The 17871-nt window shown below is 36.9% G+C and overlaps 1 protein-coding gene across 1 annotated transcript in view; it reads right to left on the bottom strand.

Annotated features, from left to right (window-relative positions):
• Positions 1–2128: 2128 nt before the first annotated feature.
• Positions 2129–17871, bottom strand: part of LOC306658966 (uncharacterized protein) — a gene marked incomplete at its 5' end in the record, with an annotated part of 33038 nt that continues 17295 nt past the window's right edge. The window contains one exon of the mRNA XM_079136237.1: positions 2129–2836. The remainder of the gene's footprint in view (positions 2837–17871) is intronic.

The raw sequence follows: 17871 nt of genomic DNA, 5'->3' as shown, positions 1-17871 counted from the left end.
CATAACCTACTATTCCTGAATTTCATTTCACTCCTTACCTCTGAACCCACAGATTCACTACACTCTTTTACATACCAAATCTTAATAGTAGTGCCCCCAAACTTTTATGACAAGGAGCTGTGTGTAGAGTGAGTTTTTTATGAAAGCGAGTATGAGGAGTTTTACATTCCAGAACTACCTGGGATTTATATTGTATCTAACTAAATACCAAACAACAGCTATTCTCAGCATTTATAATATCCCTAAGAAAGCTGAGGACCATTTTTATTTCCATTTCCTGGAGGAATAAAGTTGCTTACAGTCTTGTGCACTATTCATCCCTCGTATTAAATTTCTTTTGTCTAAGTCAGGTCTGCCTTTGTGGAGAAAAGAAAACTTAAATTTAGACTTTGCATATAATGTTATATTCAAAGAAGTTACATACTATATTCAGAAAACAATTTAAAATTCATGTTTTAATTATTTTTCTTCATATGCTTTAAATCTAATTGCTACATACACTTAAACAAATTAAAAATTACTCAAGTGGCATATGAATTGTAAATGAATGTCTCATTTAAGAATCAAATAATAAACACATTCAAAAATGCAATTAAGGAACAGATAAAAAAACACTTTCATACTCAATTCTGTAGTTTTCACCTGCAGATCTGTAGCAGGAGTTACAGAGTAGGGATTATCCAATTCTTCACTAATTATTCAAGTTGTATCTCTTATCTACTTGGAAATTAAATACAAAAAGGGAAAAGATAGTCAAGCTCCAAAGCAAAAACAGCATTTTTTTTTCCATTCTGTCTCCAAGTCTTATTATTTCCAGGGGTTTCAGGCCTCCAGCAATTCTTTGAAGAGTCTAAAAGCAGGGGAAGGGATGGTAGGAGTAAAGCAGGGAGTTGAATAATGTCAGTTAGAAATAATTCAAGTTGTAAGTTCCTAGAAATAACTCAGCACAAGCCTGCAATGTCTGATGCTGGGAAAGCCCCCAAACAAGTACCTTTAAAGCAAGGGACAGATGGGACACCACAGCTGCCCATTTTATTGGGTGTGTGTGTGTGTGTGTGTGTGTGTGTGTGTGTGTGTGTGGTTGTTTGGTTTTGGTCCTGGGGATTGAACCCAGGGACATTTAACCACTGACCCACATCCTCAGCCCTTTTCATTTATGCATCTACTTTAATTTTGAGACAGGGTCTCACTAAATTGCTTAGGACCTCACTAAATTGCCCAGGCTGACATTAAATTTGCCATCCTCCTGGTTCAGCCTCTTGAGCCTAGTCCACTGGAATTAGAGGCTTGCACCACCACCCAACAGGGGCTCTGGAGTTTTAACTGAGGAAAGTGAAATGAATTTGCTAAATGAGGGAATGGAGGCAAGGGGAAGTCTCCACTATGTCACCACAGCCTTCTGGGCCTGCAGGGCAGGGATTTTCTACAGCTGAGATTTCATGCAGGGTCTGTGGCACTCAGCTGCCAGGGAGCATCACACACCTCCCACACAGCCACCGGCTCAGAAGGCAGCGAGAAAGGTACTCCAGTGTTCTTCTAAAGAACCCTGGTTAATACAGAGTGTAATTCCTTGCAGCAGGCTCATGTAAAACCCAAATTCTATTTTTGTTTTTGACATATTAGTAAGAATGAGCAGTTATTTTCATTACTATTACACTGTTATTGTTACTATTTTTAGGGTGTGGGAAATGATATGATTAAATGCATCCATTGGGGGAAGAAACCAACTTTGTGAGCAGTAAATTCTCAGTTCAGAAGAAAACATTTTGTGTTACTACTTTACTTAGGAGTGCACAGAATGTGGCAATTAATGCAACTAAAGAAGAAAATCCTAAAGTATTTACATTCCAAAATACCAGATAAACTTGCTATATGATATTTTGGGTAACTACATAGTTTTTGTTAAATATATACCTATATGTTTGTATCTATTGAACACTCTATGTAACTCTATGCTTTTGATGTTTTGTGTTACTTTATAATTTCAAGCATACATATTTGCATATTCTTAAGACTATGTGTAATTATATGACTACATACATCAATATATCTCACTTAAATTTATGGCTATATTTTTAATTTAAAACACTTTTAGGCTTACTTGAAACAAATATTTACCCTAATGTTTCTATCAAGAAAATAAGAAACATTATATTTTTAGATACTTTTCAAAAGGCTTTCTTTTCTTTTGAGAAACCTTTGTTCATTTAATAAATTTACTACCTCACCACCACAGCCAGACATCATTTTAAATCCCTGGACTTATAGAAATTGCAGTTTTTAAAGGAAAATCAAGTTGGCATCATTGAGTAGTAAGCAGGACTGAAACATGGACGAAGGTGAAAGAATGTCTGAGGACAAAAATACCAGGTGTGGTGAAGACTCAAATGTGGTGTTTAATCATTATTGTCACCTAGAATGGTTTGGGAGAAGTCTAGGCCTAGGAGACTTCTGATGTGTCTATGAGGGTGTACCCAAAGACAACAGTGTGTGGAACAGCAAACTGAGAGGGGAGACCTGACCTGAATGTGGGCAGCAGTGTCCAAGATGCTGGGGCCCAGAAGGAGCAAAAAGGAAGAGGAGGAAGCTTCAGTGGAGCCAGCAGGATTCTTCCTGAGTGGGTAAATCTATTACTATGGCCGTCACTCATGCACTGGATTCCAGCTTCTTCACTCTTCCAGCCTGAACCCTGTGGCTATTCTCTAGGAACTTTATGGATTCCAACTCTTAAGACTGGGGCTGGATCATTGGTGCCTCTTATTTTAAGACTCCAGCTTCTTGTACTGAGCATCTATTGGTTCCTCCAATTCTCCAGCATGAAGTCAAATATAGCAACCTGGAACACATAAAAGATTAATTGATTAAGGACTTTGATATATGACTTTTGTGTCCACAAATGATATTAATGCCATGTAACTAGTTAAGCTACAAGAGGAGAGAAAAGGCAGAGAGAAGACCATCAAGGAATGAACCTTAAGTCATTCCATCTTAAGCTGTTAAGCAAAGAAACACCAGAGAAAACTGACAAGAAAAAGGTTTTCAGTTTTATAAGTATGAATTTCTACAATCATATCACTTAATATTTTTAAAATTTATTGGGAGTGTGAAAGTGAAGGAAAAGTGGAGGAGCTTTCTAGCCTTTCTACGTGAAGGGGACTCAGGATTCAAAAGAGGAGATATTGAGACACTTGGGACCAACTCAAAGCAGCCGGGTGACTCTCACCCATTGGGAAGGCATCCCGGATGGGACGGTGGTCCCGGAACACAGGGAACTTTGTGAAGTAGAGCTGCCGGCGAGACACCCCTCCCCCCGCTGGAGCAGTGAATGCAGACAACTGGCCGTAAAGGAGGCCGCTCGGCACAGCGCTGGGACTCTGAGCAACCACTGGGGCTCCGGCGGCTGCCCAGGGGAGGAGTGGCGAGGAGAGCCCAGGGGAGGTGTGGACTCAGAACACCGGGGCCTGCCCTGAGGAGGAGGAGGAGGAACGTGGCCACTTGGATTCAGAGTGACTGCACCAGAGCTACAGGCGGTTGCCAGAGGAGAAGCTCCGCGGCGAGCTGTTTGGACTCAGAACGACGCTTCTGAACCCCGGGGCCTGCCCTGAGGACGAGGAGGAGGAAGAGGAGCGCGGCCGCTTGGATTCGGGGTGACTACACCAGAGCTACAGGCGGTTGTCAGAGGAGGGGCTGCGTGGCGAGCTGTTTGGACTCGGACCACTTCTGAACACCTGGGCCTGCCCGGAGGAGTAGAAGGAGGAGGAGGAGGAGCAGGGCAGGTCGTGTGGACTCGCAGTGACTGCATTAGCGCTCCAGGCGGCTGCTAAGAGGAGAAGGTGAGTGGTGAGTTGTTTGGACTTAAAGTGACAGCTCCTGAACACAGGGGGGCTGCCTGGAGGAGAAGCGTGGTGGGTCGCTTGGTCTCGAGTGGCCGCACCAGAGCTCCGGGCGGTTGCCCAGAGGACCCGTGCAGCAGGTCACGTGGATTCAGAGCCACTCAGAGCAATGGCTCCTGAACACCCGGGGGGTTATCTGGAGAAGGAGGAGGAATGGGGAGGGTCACTTCGACTCGGAGTGATTGATTGCCCAGGGTAACGGGTGGTTGGTGGGAGGAGGAGGCACTCAGTGAGTTTCTTGGACTCCTAGTGACCGCACCAAAATACTGGGCGGCTGTCTGGAGGAAGAGGCGTGTGGAGGGTCTCTGGGACTCAGAGTGATTGTTCGGGGCCCCAGGTGGCTGCTCAGAGGAGGGGCCGCATAGCCTGGCGATTAGGTGCAGAACAGGGTCCCAGGATCTAGGAGGCTTCTGGGTGGAAGAGCCGCACAGAGACAGGCTTAGGGCGGAGCGAAGGTTCCAGGCCTGCGGGCAGATTCTCTGAGGAGGGGCAGCCTAAGGAGATTCATCTGCGAAGGGTGAGGCTCCCAGACCCAGGAGGTAGGGCCAGGCCCCTGGGAACTTTGCAGAGGAAGGCAGCCCAGCCCAGGCAGTAGCTGTAAATTGAGGGGAACCTCTAGGAGGGAACTGACCAGCGAGACCTCCCCACCAGGTGAGTCTTCCCTGCCGGGTGAGGTTTCCCCACAAGGATGGTAAAACCAGAGACTCAGGCCCAAACAGGCCTTGCCTCAGCCCGCAGCCTAGGTCCCCTTTGGATGACCATTGGTCAACAAGTGGGGGCACCTCTGCCCACTAGCAGGGATTATACCCCACCTGAAGGCCACCACTCCTAGAGAGGCAGCTTCCTTGTGGAGCACCGCATTATCAACGTCCTCCAAGACTTCAGCCTACTGAAGGCTAAGGGGGGATATATATAGAAATCTTCAGGGACATTGTAAGTCAATAGAGGAAATCTGCAATATCTCAGAGGTCCACTGATACCTGAACAATATGAGAAAACAAGGAAAGAAAATGCTGCAAACAAATCTAGATGTTACATCAATAAAACCCAATGACAGCATGGCAGAAGAAATGAAAGAAAAAGAGTTCAGAATGTACATAATTAAAATGATCAGAGAAGCAAACGATGAGATGAAAGAGCAAATGCAAGCATTGAATGATCGCACCAATCGACAGTTAAAAGAGCAAATACAGGAAGCAAAAGATCATTTCAATAAAGAGTTAGAGATATTGAAAAAAAAAAAAAAAACAAACAGAAATCCTTGAAATGAAGGAAACCATAAACCAAATTAAGAACTCCATAGAAAGCATATCCAGTAGGATAGAACACCTGGAAGACAGAACCTCAGACATTGAAGACAAAATATTTAACCTTGAAAACAAAGTTGAACAAACAGAGAAGATGGTAAGAAACCATGAACAGAATCTACAAGAACTATGGGATATCATGAAAAGGCCAAATTTAAGAATTATTGGGATTGAGGAAGGTCTAGAGAAACAAGCCAAAGGAATGAACAATTTATTCAATGAAATAATATCAGAAAATTTCCCAAATCTGAAGAATGAAATGGAAAATCAAGTTCAAGAGGCTTATAGGACTCCAAATACACAAAATTACAACAGACCCACACCAAGGCACATTATAATGAAAATACCTAACATACAAAATAAAGACAGAATTTTAAAGGCTGTGAGAGAAAAGAACCAAATTACATTCAGGGGGAAACCAATACGGATATCAGCAGATTTTTCAATCCAGACTCTAAAAGCTAGAAGGGCCTGGAACAACATTTTTCAAGGTCTGAAAGAAAATGGATGCCAACCAAGAATCTTATACCCAGCAAAACTTACCTTCAAATTTGACGATGAAATCAAATCCTTCCATGATAAACAAAAGCTAAAAGAATTTACAAAAAGAAAGCCAGCATTACAGAACATTCTCAGCAAAATATTCCATGAGGAAGAGATGAAAAACAAAGAAGCAAATCAGCAAAGGGAGGAATTATCCTAAAGGAATTGTCAAATAAAGGAGGAAACAAGTTGTGTCAAACAAATAAATAAACAAAATTTAAAAAATGAACCAAATGACCGGGAAACCAAATCATTTCTCTATAATAACCCTGAATGTTAATGGCCTGAATTCATTAATCAAAAGACATAGACTGGCAGACTGGATTAAAAAGAAAGATCCAACAATATTTTGCCTGCAAGAGACTCACCTCATAGAAAAAGATACCCATAGACTAAAGGTGAAAGGATGGGGAAAAACATACCATGCGCATGGACTCAGCAAAAAAGCTGGAGTATCCATCCTCATTTCCGATAATGTGGACTTCAAGCCAAAGTTAGTCAGAAGGGATAAAGAAGGACATTTCATACTGCTTAAGGGAAGCATAAATCAGCAAGATATAACAATCATAAACGTCTATGCATAAACAGTGGCTCATCCATGTATGTCAAACAAATCCTTCTCAATTTCAGAAACCAAATAGACCATAACACAATAATCCTAGGTGATTTTAACACGCCTCTCTCACCACTGGACAGATCTTCCAGACAAAAATTGAACAAAGAAACCATAGATCTCAATAACACAATCAATAATTTAGACTTAATGGACATTTATAGAATATACCATCCAACCAAGAGCGAATACACTTTCTTCTCAGCAGCACAAGGATCCTTCTCTAAAATAGACCATATATTATGCCACAAAGCTAATGTTAGCAAATACAAGAAGATAGAGACACTAGCATGTATTCTATCAGATCATAATGGATAGAAGTTAGAAATAAATGAAAGAGTAAAACACAGAAACTATTCCAACACCTGGAGATTAAACAATATGCTATTATATGATGAATGGATAACAGAAGATATTAGGAAGGAAATTAAAAAATTCTTAGAGGTAAATGAGAACAAAGAAACATCATATCAAAATCTCTGGGACACTATGAAAGCAGTACTTAGAGGGAAATTTATTTCATGGAGCGCATTTAATAAAAGAAGTAAAACTCAACAAATAAACGACCTAACACTACAGCTCAAAGCCCTAGAAAAAGAAGAACAGAACAGCACCAAAAGTAGTAGAAGATAGGAAATAGTTAAACTCAGAGCTGAAATCAATTAAATTGAAACAAAAGAAACAATACAAAAAATTGACAAAATAAATAGTTGGTTCTTCGAAAAAATAAACAAAATTGATAAACCTTTAGCCACACTAACAAAGAGAAGACGAGAGAAAACCCAAATCACTAAAATTCGAAATGAACAAGGAAATATCACAACAGACACGAGTGAAATACAAAACATAATTAGAAGCTATTTTGAAAATCTATACTCCAACAAAATAGAAAATTTCGAAGACATCAACAGGTTTCTAGAGACATATGAATTGCCTAAACTGAACGAGGAGGACATAAACAATTTAAATAGACCAATTTCAAGTACTGAAATAGAAGAAGTCATCAAAAACCTACCAACAAAGAAAAGTCCAGGACCAGATGGGTTCTCAGCCGAGTTCTACAAAACCTTTAAAGAAGAGCTCATTCCAATACTTCTCAAAGTATTCCATAAAATAGAAGAGGAGGGAACCCTCCCAAACTCATTCTATGAAGCCAATATCACACTGATACCTAAACCAGACAGACTCATGAAGGAAAGAAAATTTCAGACCAATATCCTTAATGAACACCGACGCAAAAATTCTCAACAAAATTTTAGCAAATCGCATACAAAAACATATTAAAAAGATAGTGCACCATGATCAAGTGGGTTTCATCGCAGGGATGCAAGGTTGGTTCAACATCAGGAAATCAATAAACATAATTCACCATATTAATAGACTTAAGTCACGAATCACATGATTATTTCAATAGATGCAGAAAAAGCATTTGATAAAATACAGCACCCCTTCATGCTCAAAACACTAGAAAACATAGGGATAGTGGGAACATTCCTTAACATTGTAAAGGCCATTTATGCTAAGCCCATGGCTAATATCATTCTAAATGGTGAAAAACTGAAAGCATTCCCCCTAAAAACTGGAACAAGGCAGGGATGCCCTCTTTCACCACTTCTATTCAACATCGTTCTTGAGTTCTGGCCAGAGCAATTAGACAAACCAAAGAAATTAAAGGGATACGAATTGGAAAAGAAGAACTCAAACTATCCCTGTTCGCTGATGACATGATTATATATTTAGAGGAACCTGGAAATTCCACCAGAAAACTCTTAGAACTCATAAGTGAATTCAGTAAAGAAGCAGGTTACAAGATCAATGCCCATAAATCCAACGCATTTTTATACAGAAGTGATGAATCTTCAGAAAGAGAAATTAGGAAAACTACCCCATTCACAATAGCCTCGAAAAAAATAAAATACTTGGGAATCAATCTCACAAAAGAGGTGAAAGACCTCTACAATGAGAACTATACAACACTAAAGAAAGAAATTAAAGAACACCTTAGAAGATGGAAAGATCTTCCATGTTCTTGGATAGGAAGAATTAATATTGTCAAAATGGCCATACTACCTAACGTGCTATACAAATTCAATGCAATTCCAATTAAAATCCCAATGACGTACCTTACAGAAATAGTGCAAGCAATTATGAAATTCATCTGGAAGAATAAGAAACCCAGAATAACTAAAGCAATCCTTAGCAGGAAGAGTGAAACAGGGGGTATTGCAATACCAGATCTTCAACTCTACTACAAAACAATAGTAACAAAAACGGCATGGTATTGGTATCAAAATAGAAAGGTAGATCAATGGTACAGAATAGAGGACACGGACACAAACCCAAATAAATACAATTTTCTCATACTAGACAAAGGTTTCAAAAATATGCAATGGAGAAAAGATAGCCTCTTCAACAAATGGTGCTGGGAGAATTGGAAATCCATATGCAACAGAATGAAACTAAACCCCTATCTCTCACCATGCACGAAACTAAACTCAAAATGGATTAAGGACCTTGGAATCAGACCAGAGACCCTGCAGATTATAGAAGAAAAAGTAGGTCCAAATCTTCACCTTGTTGGTCTAGGATCAGACTTCCTTAATAGGACTCCCATAGCACAAGAAATAAAAGCTAGAATCAACCACTGGGATAGATTCAAACTAAAAAGCTTTCTCTCAGCAAAGGAAACTATCAGCAATGCGAAGAAAGAGCCTACAGAGTGGGAGAATATCTTTGCCAATCATACTTCAGATAGAGCACTAATCTCCAGAATCTATAAAGAACTCTAAAAACTCTACTCCAAGAATTCAAATAATCCAGTCGACAAATGGGCTAAGGAAATGAATAGACACTTCACAGAAGAAGATGTACAAGCAATCAACAAACATATGGAAAAATGTTCAACATCTCTAGTAATAAGAGAAATGCAAATCAAAACCACCCTAAGATTCCATCTCACCCCAATTAGAATGGCGATTATCAAGAATATGAGCAACAACAGGTGTTGGCGAGGATGTGGGGAGAAAGGTACACTCATACATTGCTGGTGGGGCTGCAAATTAGTGCAGCCACTCTGGAAAGCAGTGTGGAGATTCCTTAGAAAACTTGGAATGGACCCTCCATTTGACCCAGCTATCCCACTCCTTGGCCTATACCCAAAGGACTTAAAATCAGCATACTACAGAGATACAGCCACATCAATGTTCATAGCTGCTCAATTCACAATAGACAGACTGTGGAACCAACGTCGATGCCCTTCAATTGATGAGTGGATAAAGAAACTGTGGTATATATATACAATGGAATATTACTCAGCCATAAAGAATGATAAAATTATGGCATTTGCAGGCAAATGGATGAAATTGGAGAATATCATGCTAAGTGAGGTAAGCCAATCTCAAAAAGCCAAAAGATGAATGATATCGCTAATAAGTGGAGGATGACACATAATGAGGGGAGGGAAGTGTTAGGGTTAGAGTTAGGGTTAGGGAGGGGGGCAAGTATGGAGGAAGGAAGTACTGTATAGAGGGTAAAGAGGGGTGGGAGGGGTGGGGGGAAGGGAAAAAATAACAGAATGAATCAAACAACATTACTCTATGTAAATTTATGATTACACAAATGGTATGGCTTTACGCCATGTACAAACACAGAAACAACATGTATCCCATTTGTTTACAATAAAAAATAAATAAATAAAATTTATTGGTGGTTTTTGCTTATATATTTCTAAAAATAAAAAAAAATATGTGCTAATTAATATGAAAAATTAATTTGAAAGCACCATTTAATTATATATTATGTTTAATATAATTTAATTTGTTAGACTAATATCAACATCATATTAATAGTATTTATTATATTACTCTTATTTCTTAATATCATATACATATAACAGCCCTAAATCTTTAAAGTAGAATGATTTAATGCTTTTATATTAATGTATTAATATATTAATGTATTTCTATTTGACATTTATAATTAATGTTACTTCAAGTATAATATTTGTAGTAATTTTATTCATAACTTTATTTCATCTGGTACTGTAGTTATCATTCCACACAACTGTATTACTGAAACTATTTTTTCTTTGCTATTGTTCTATGGTTTTTCAAAATATAAAAAATATCACTACAAATACTACTGCATGAACTACCTGCATGAACTATGCTATTCTAAATTTTGGGTGCAGTGTGTCATGAATTTCCACATTAATCTTACCTATATTCATCAACAAAAGCATCATTAATTCATTTTATTCTTATGATACTTTCTTTACCATATTTGTAACAAAAATGCTTATAGCAGATGGCAAATAGGTTGACTTAGTCATTTTACAGATTTTACTGGCACTGTTACTTCAGTATATCATTGTTTCAAGAACTTGAAAAACAACCTAGGAAGATATCAAACAGACTCTAGAGAACTTGCTGAATTTCCTATAATATAGATGTGTGTGTATAAATGAATGTAGGAAGGAATATATGTCTATACACGTGCACATGTGCATGCATATACAAATATATGTATCACATTTTCAAAATACGTGTATTGTTCTGTCACTTGCTGATGTGATTATGTGATTGGCCTAATGTCCTCATGTAGATGGTTTCCCAATTGCAAACCACTTTCAATGACTGTTAGAAGAGAGGTAAAAAGAAAACCTTTTTCTATATTCTAGGAATTCCCAAATATCCCATTGTGCTTTAGTATATTTTCCCCATCTACTCATTAATGAACAATGTTAAACAACTTAAAAGTCATAAGTTATCTTGAATGAATCTCTGTAGGCTATGTAAGTCACCTGTGTGTAATGACTTATTGCTCAATTATATGGACTTGTATTTTTTAAAATGAACTTGATTTATCCTGCTGGTTTTCTTTCTTACTTTCTTTTGTTCACATCTTATACACATCTGCTCTTTTCCCCTTTGAGACCAATCTGAGATTTATTTCTTAGATGATTAGAAATTTTTCTTTTCTTTTTTTTCCAATTATCTCAAGAGGACAAAAATAACAAAACAAACAAATCAAAACCATACAAAGCTACATGAGTGTAAGTGAAAAGGGACCCTTTCTGCTGCGCTTTTAGAAGTCAAAAATTTTGACCCACATAGATAAGCATGGGTTTGGATATTATAACTGTAAGTGAATTTCAAATCAGTATGATCCTCATACTATCACAAAACAAAATATATACCAAAATACTGGAGAGTACAGCTTAAAATATCATATCATAAATATAAAGTGAAGATTTTAAATAGAATGGAAGTTTGGTTCAGTTTACCAAATATCACTTGATCACCTCCTATATCTTTGGTTACCACTAAGTGGAAAGAAGAGATTAGATGGAAGAGAAAGAAGAAATGTTGAAGGTTGTGAGATAAAAGTCCCTGAAATAAGTATGTGAGGAATTCTAAGGATCTGACCTAATAGATTGCCCATAGAAATGCAAAGAATGTGAGAAATTGAAATAAGTACATGAATCATAGCTACAGAAATTGGTTTTTAATGAGGGCAAATTATGGGGCATAAGAAGTCTACTTTGATTCTCTGTTTAGAGTCTATCCATGAACTAACAGGGGATACAGATGCAGAAGCTGATTCAGAAAAAAAAAAAAAAAAAAAGAAGGAAATCATTCTGAAGAATTCCAAAGAAAATATTAGTAACTAACCATGGCAATAAAGATGACTTACCAAATTAAAGTAAATCTTCAGGATCTATCCAACTATAAATAATACAAATATCACATTTGAATTTTCAAAGTAAAAATACCTACAATTTTACAAGGAAAAGCATATAAAAAGTACATTGTTAACTTAAAAGCCAGTCATAAAAGCTCAAAGGCAGAAATAAAACATAGATGAAGGGTGGGAATCAATAAGAAAGGCCAGATAACCAAAGTTGTGATTATCGTTCTATGAATTTGACTAAGGTTGGTGAAAAATCATATGCAAGGTCTGGTCAGATACCAGGAAATGTCATTGACTTATAGGTAAATACAGTGTGAGATCTGACAGGGGTATCAGAAGAGGGTACACAGGAAAATAGCAAGCAGGTTGAAATAGAACTCCAATGTAACACATCACAGTTTAAAAAAAAATTTTATTTAGTTTTAAATTTTTTACAGACTACAATTTGATTCATTGTACACAAATGGGGTGCATCACTTCGTTTCTATGGTTGTACACAATGTAGATTCATACCATTCGTGTAATCATACATGTACATAGGGTAATAATGTCTGTCTCATTCCACCACTTTTCATACTCCCTCCCTCTCATTTCCTTCTACATATTCTAGAGTCCCCCACTATTCTCTCACTCCCCACCCCCCTTCCCCATTATTATCATTCTCCATTTATCAGGGAAAACATTTGGCCTTTGGTTTTTTGGGCTTGGCTTATTTCACTTAGCAAGATATTCTCCAATACCATCACAGTTTTTCTTACATCTGAGGTGGCTTCCAGGAAAGACATTAGTCTCTGAATATAGAACTGCCACCAGAACCTGCATGATATTGATATAAGTACCTGATAAATCCATCTGGATTCAAATGATGATTTTAATTAAGAAGGACACCTTCACTCCACAAATGGTAACACACTTGCTGCCACTGCTGCCTCTACTGCTGCCTCAGACCTGCCAGAGGGGACCCATATGGTCTCCTTGCCATAGAAAAATGCAAATAGGGCCTTGATGCTGTGGTTTCCTAGGCCCATGGGCAAAGACACTAGAACATGACACAGAAATTGAAAAAAAATATTACTAAGTCCTGTCTTTTAATCATCGAGAGACAATCTGTCACTTCAATAAGATTTGTAACACCAAAATCAAGTAACCACTGGGGTAAGAAATATGGTATTATAAACCTCGGGATGGGCCACAGAATGGTCCTATTCTCACTCAGAATGATCTTATTATTTATGTTTTATTGAATAATCAAGATTTGCCAGTTTTAACACTGATCACAATTTATCCTTCAAGCTCATCCATTTGCAGAATGGTCAAATACCATTGTGGAGGTGCAGAATACAATGGATTGCTGACTATACAATGAGCAGCCTATGTCATCCTTCACTGTTCTGTGCCATCTTTAGCAGCCAAGTTGGTACAATGGAAACAGATGTTAAACTGGGACAATTCACCATTCATAGAAATAGCTGTACAATTCCCTTATGAAATTAAGTATAAATTTATCTTCTCATTTATTTTTATTTGTGCATTATACTCATACAGCAGTAAGATTCATTATTCCATATTCCTATATCCACATAATTTAATCAGACTCATCCCCCTGTAACACTCCTTTTCCTACTCCCTCCTCTCCCCTGATCTGCTTGTTCTACTCTACTGATATCACTATTATTACTATTGAAATTATATATACAGTTAAAATTTATATATATATGATTATTTATGATATATTTGTACATATATCATATATTTGGACATATCACCTCTTGGTAGATTTCATTCCCTAGTATTTTCCCTATACCCCATGGTCTCTCTTTCTCCCTTCCTCTTAATTTTTATCTACTCTAGGTTTTATTTCTATTTTTATGAAACCCCCCTGTAATGGTGAATTTGAATTGTCAACTTGATTGGCTTAAGATATGCCAAAGATTAAGAAGTTTCTGGTGTGTTAGATGAGGATGTGTCAAGAAATGAGTGGCATGTAGGATAGCAAATTGAAGTGGATACCTCCCAAAGCATGGACAGCACCATCCAATAGGTTGGAGGCTTGGATGGAATAAAAATTAGAAGAAACAGTAAGCTGCAGCAGATTCAAGCTTGATTCTCTTGAATGGGATTTTGATTGCTGCTGAGACTACCTGAGAATATTAAACTATCTCACTCTTACTTTTCCAAAGAGGACTCTGCTTTCATATGGGATGGGGCATCACTGTTGATTCCTTTTGTTCTGAGGCTTTTGCACCTTGGAGTACACAGATTCTGGTTCCTGCAGCTCTTTAGCCTGCAGATGACCATTGTGGACTATCCAGCTTCTGGCTGTGTAAATCAATCTCATAACTCCCCTTTTTATAATCATACCTCCTATTGGTTCTGTACCTCTAGAGAATTCTGACTAATACACCCCCCTTTTTTTACTAATTTTTTCCCATCTCTCTCTACTTTCAACATAAGAGAGAAAACATTTGACGCCTGACTTTCCAGGTTTGACTTAATTTTATTTTATGTTCTCCAGTTCCAAGCATTTATCCACAAAGGACATGATTTCATTCTTCTTTATGTCTGAGCAAAATGCCATTGGAAATATGTACCACAATCTATTTATCCAATAATCTGTTGAGGGACCTTGGTTTTAAAACCAGTCTATTGTAAACTGCACTGCTATAAACATTGGCATGCATGTATCACTAGAGCATGGTGATTTTAGATCATTTGGATAAATACCAAGGAGTGGGATAGCTAGATCATAGGGTGGTTTCATTCCTAGTCTTTTGAGGAATCTCTATACTGCCTTCCAAAGTGGTTGAACTAATTTGTATTCCCAAAAACAATGTATAAGTATACCTCCTCACCCATATCCTTGCCATCTAAGTCAACATCATAGTGACTGGAGAAAAACTAAAAGCATTTCTTCTCAAATCAAGAATATAACAATGTATTCTCTCAACACTTCTATAAGATACAGTTCTTTAAATTCTAATCAGAGAAAACACACAAGAAGAAGAAATTAAAGGAATACAAATATGAAAAGAATTCAAACTATCTCTGCAGAAGTTATGATTCTATGTTTAGACTGCCCAAAAACCTCCACAAGAAGACCACTAGAACTGATAAACATATTAAGACAACTATCAAGAAATAAGATCAACATACAAATATCAATACTTTCCTATAATCCAATAATGAATTTTCTGAGAAATAGAGAAAATATTTCCATTCAGAATAACTAAAAAATAATATAAAATAATTTGGAATAAATTTAATTAAGGAGGTGAAATAAGTTTTTAATGAAATTTATAGAATGCTGAAGAAAAAAATAAAGACCTTAGAATATCGAAAGACCTCTCATGTTCATGGATATGCAGAAATGTTAGTGCCAAAAATGGATATATTGCCAAAACCAATATACAGCTTCAAAGCAATTCCCATTGAAATACCAATGACATTTTTCAAAGAACCAGAAAATAATGTACTAAAATTCATATGGGAGAATAAACTACTCAGAATACCCAAAGTAATCCTACGCAATAAAAGAAATGTTAGAGATATCAGGATAGCTGATCTCAAATTATACTACAGAGCTATAGTAATAAACAGTATGGTATTGGCACAAAACAGACATGAAGACTAGTAGAATAGAATAAGAGACACTGATACAAATCCACATAGATAAACTTATCTGCTTCTGACAAAGGTGCCAAATATATATGTTGGAGTAAAGATAGCCTTTTTAATAAATGGTGGTGTGAAAAATGGATATCCATATACAGAAGAACAAAACTAGACTCCTATCTCTCACTGTGCACAAAAAACAACTCCAAGTGGATCAAAGAACCAGGAATTAGATCAGAAACACTGAAACTGTTACACTCAGCTTTTTGTTGCTGTGACTAAAAGGTCTGACAAGAACAACATAGAAGAGGAAAAATTTATTTTGACTCATGTTTCAGAGGTTCAGTCTACAATTGGCTGACTCCATTGTTAAGGGTCCAAAATGAGTTAGAACACCATGATAAAAGGATATGGCAGAGGAAAGCAGAGAACTCCAGTCACGAAGAGAAAACATATAAATCCTACAGGTAGACTTCCAGTGAGAATTTCCTCTGCCGCACGGAAACTTTCTAAGTAGTATGCTACCCAGTTAACCCATTCAAGTGAACTAACCCACTGATTAAGTTATATCTCTCATAACCTAATCATTTCAGCTCTGAACATTCTTGCATTGTCTCAAACATGAGATTTTGAGGGACACCAAATATCCAAACCATAACACTGGTAGAAGAAAACATGTCAATGCTCCAAAAGATTGATTCAAGCACTGACTTCCTTAATAAGTCTGCTAAAACTCAAGAAATAAAACCAAGAATGAAAAAATGGGATGGCATTACATTTAAAATATTTTTTACAACTATAGAAACAAGAGCATAAAGTGTAAATCTACAGAGTAGGAGAAAATCTTTGTCTTTTATCTCTTTTCACAGGGGATTAACATCCAGAATCTAAAAGGAACCATAAAACTTAAAAACAGAACACACCCAAACAATAAATGGCTAGTAATCTAAACAGATATTTCTGAAAAGTGGAAATACAATGGCCCACAAATAGATGGAAGAAAAGTTCAACATCCTTAGCAATGAGGCAATGCAAGTCACAACTACACTAAAATTTTATATCACACTTCAGTCAGAATGACAATCATCAAAAATAAAAATTAATCCTATCCTGATGAACATAGATGTAAAACGTCTCAATAAAATTGATAGAAGTCAACAAATAAATGACTTAACATTACATCTCAACGCCCTAGAAAAAGAATATAAAAGAAACAAAAAAAAGCAGAAGACAGGAAATAATTAAAATCAGGGCTGAAACCAATGAAATTGAAATTAAAACAAAAGAAATAATTGAAAAAAAGTTGGTTCTTTGAAAAAAATAAATAAAATTGATAAACCCTTAGCCATGCTAATGAAGAGAAAGGGAGAGAACTCTCAAATGAATAATATTCATGATGAAAAAATGTAATGACAGACACTACTGAAAATAATCAGGCACTATTTTGAAAAAATTTATATTCCAATAAAATAGAAAATTCTGAAGACATCAACATATTTCTAGAGACATTCAACCTAACAAAACTGAATTGGGAAGACATACACACTACAAACAGACCAATTTCAACCAATGAAATAGAAGACACCATCAAAAGCCTACCAATTAAGAAAAGCCCAGGGCCAGACAGATTTGCTGTCAAGTTCTACAAGACCTTCAAAGAATAATTAACACCAATACTCCTCAGTTTATTCCATGAAATAGAAAAGGAGGGACTCCTTACAAACTCATTCTATGAAGCTAGTATCACCCTAAGACCAAAACTAAAGAAAACTTCAGACCAATATCCTGATGAACATAGATGTAAAAATTCTCAATAAAATTCTGACAAATTTCATATAAAAACATATTAAAAAGATAGTGCACCATGATCAAGGGGAGTTCATCTCAGGCATGCAAGTTAGGTTCAACATATGGAAATCAATAAATGTAATTCATCACATCTATTCAACATAGTCCTTGAAACTCTAGTTAGAGAAATGAGAAGAAATTAAAGAATTCAAACTATCTCTGCCGACAACATGATTCTATATTTAGATAATCCAAACAAATACCACTAGAAAACTTCTAGAAAAGCAGCAGAATAGAAAATCAATATCCTCAAATCAAATGCATCCCTATATATCAGTGACGAGTCCACTGAAAGAGAAATTAGAAAACTACCACATCCACAATAGCCTCAAAAGAAAAATTTGGGAATCAATCTAACAAAAGA

Source organism: Sciurus vulgaris (genome assembly GCF_902686455.1).
Source record: "Sciurus vulgaris genome assembly, chromosome: 4".
NCBI lineage: Eukaryota > Metazoa > Chordata > Mammalia > Rodentia > Sciuridae > Sciurus > Sciurus vulgaris.
The sequence above is the reverse complement of the archived record's forward strand: the minus strand, read 5'-3'. Positions and strand labels throughout refer to the sequence as shown.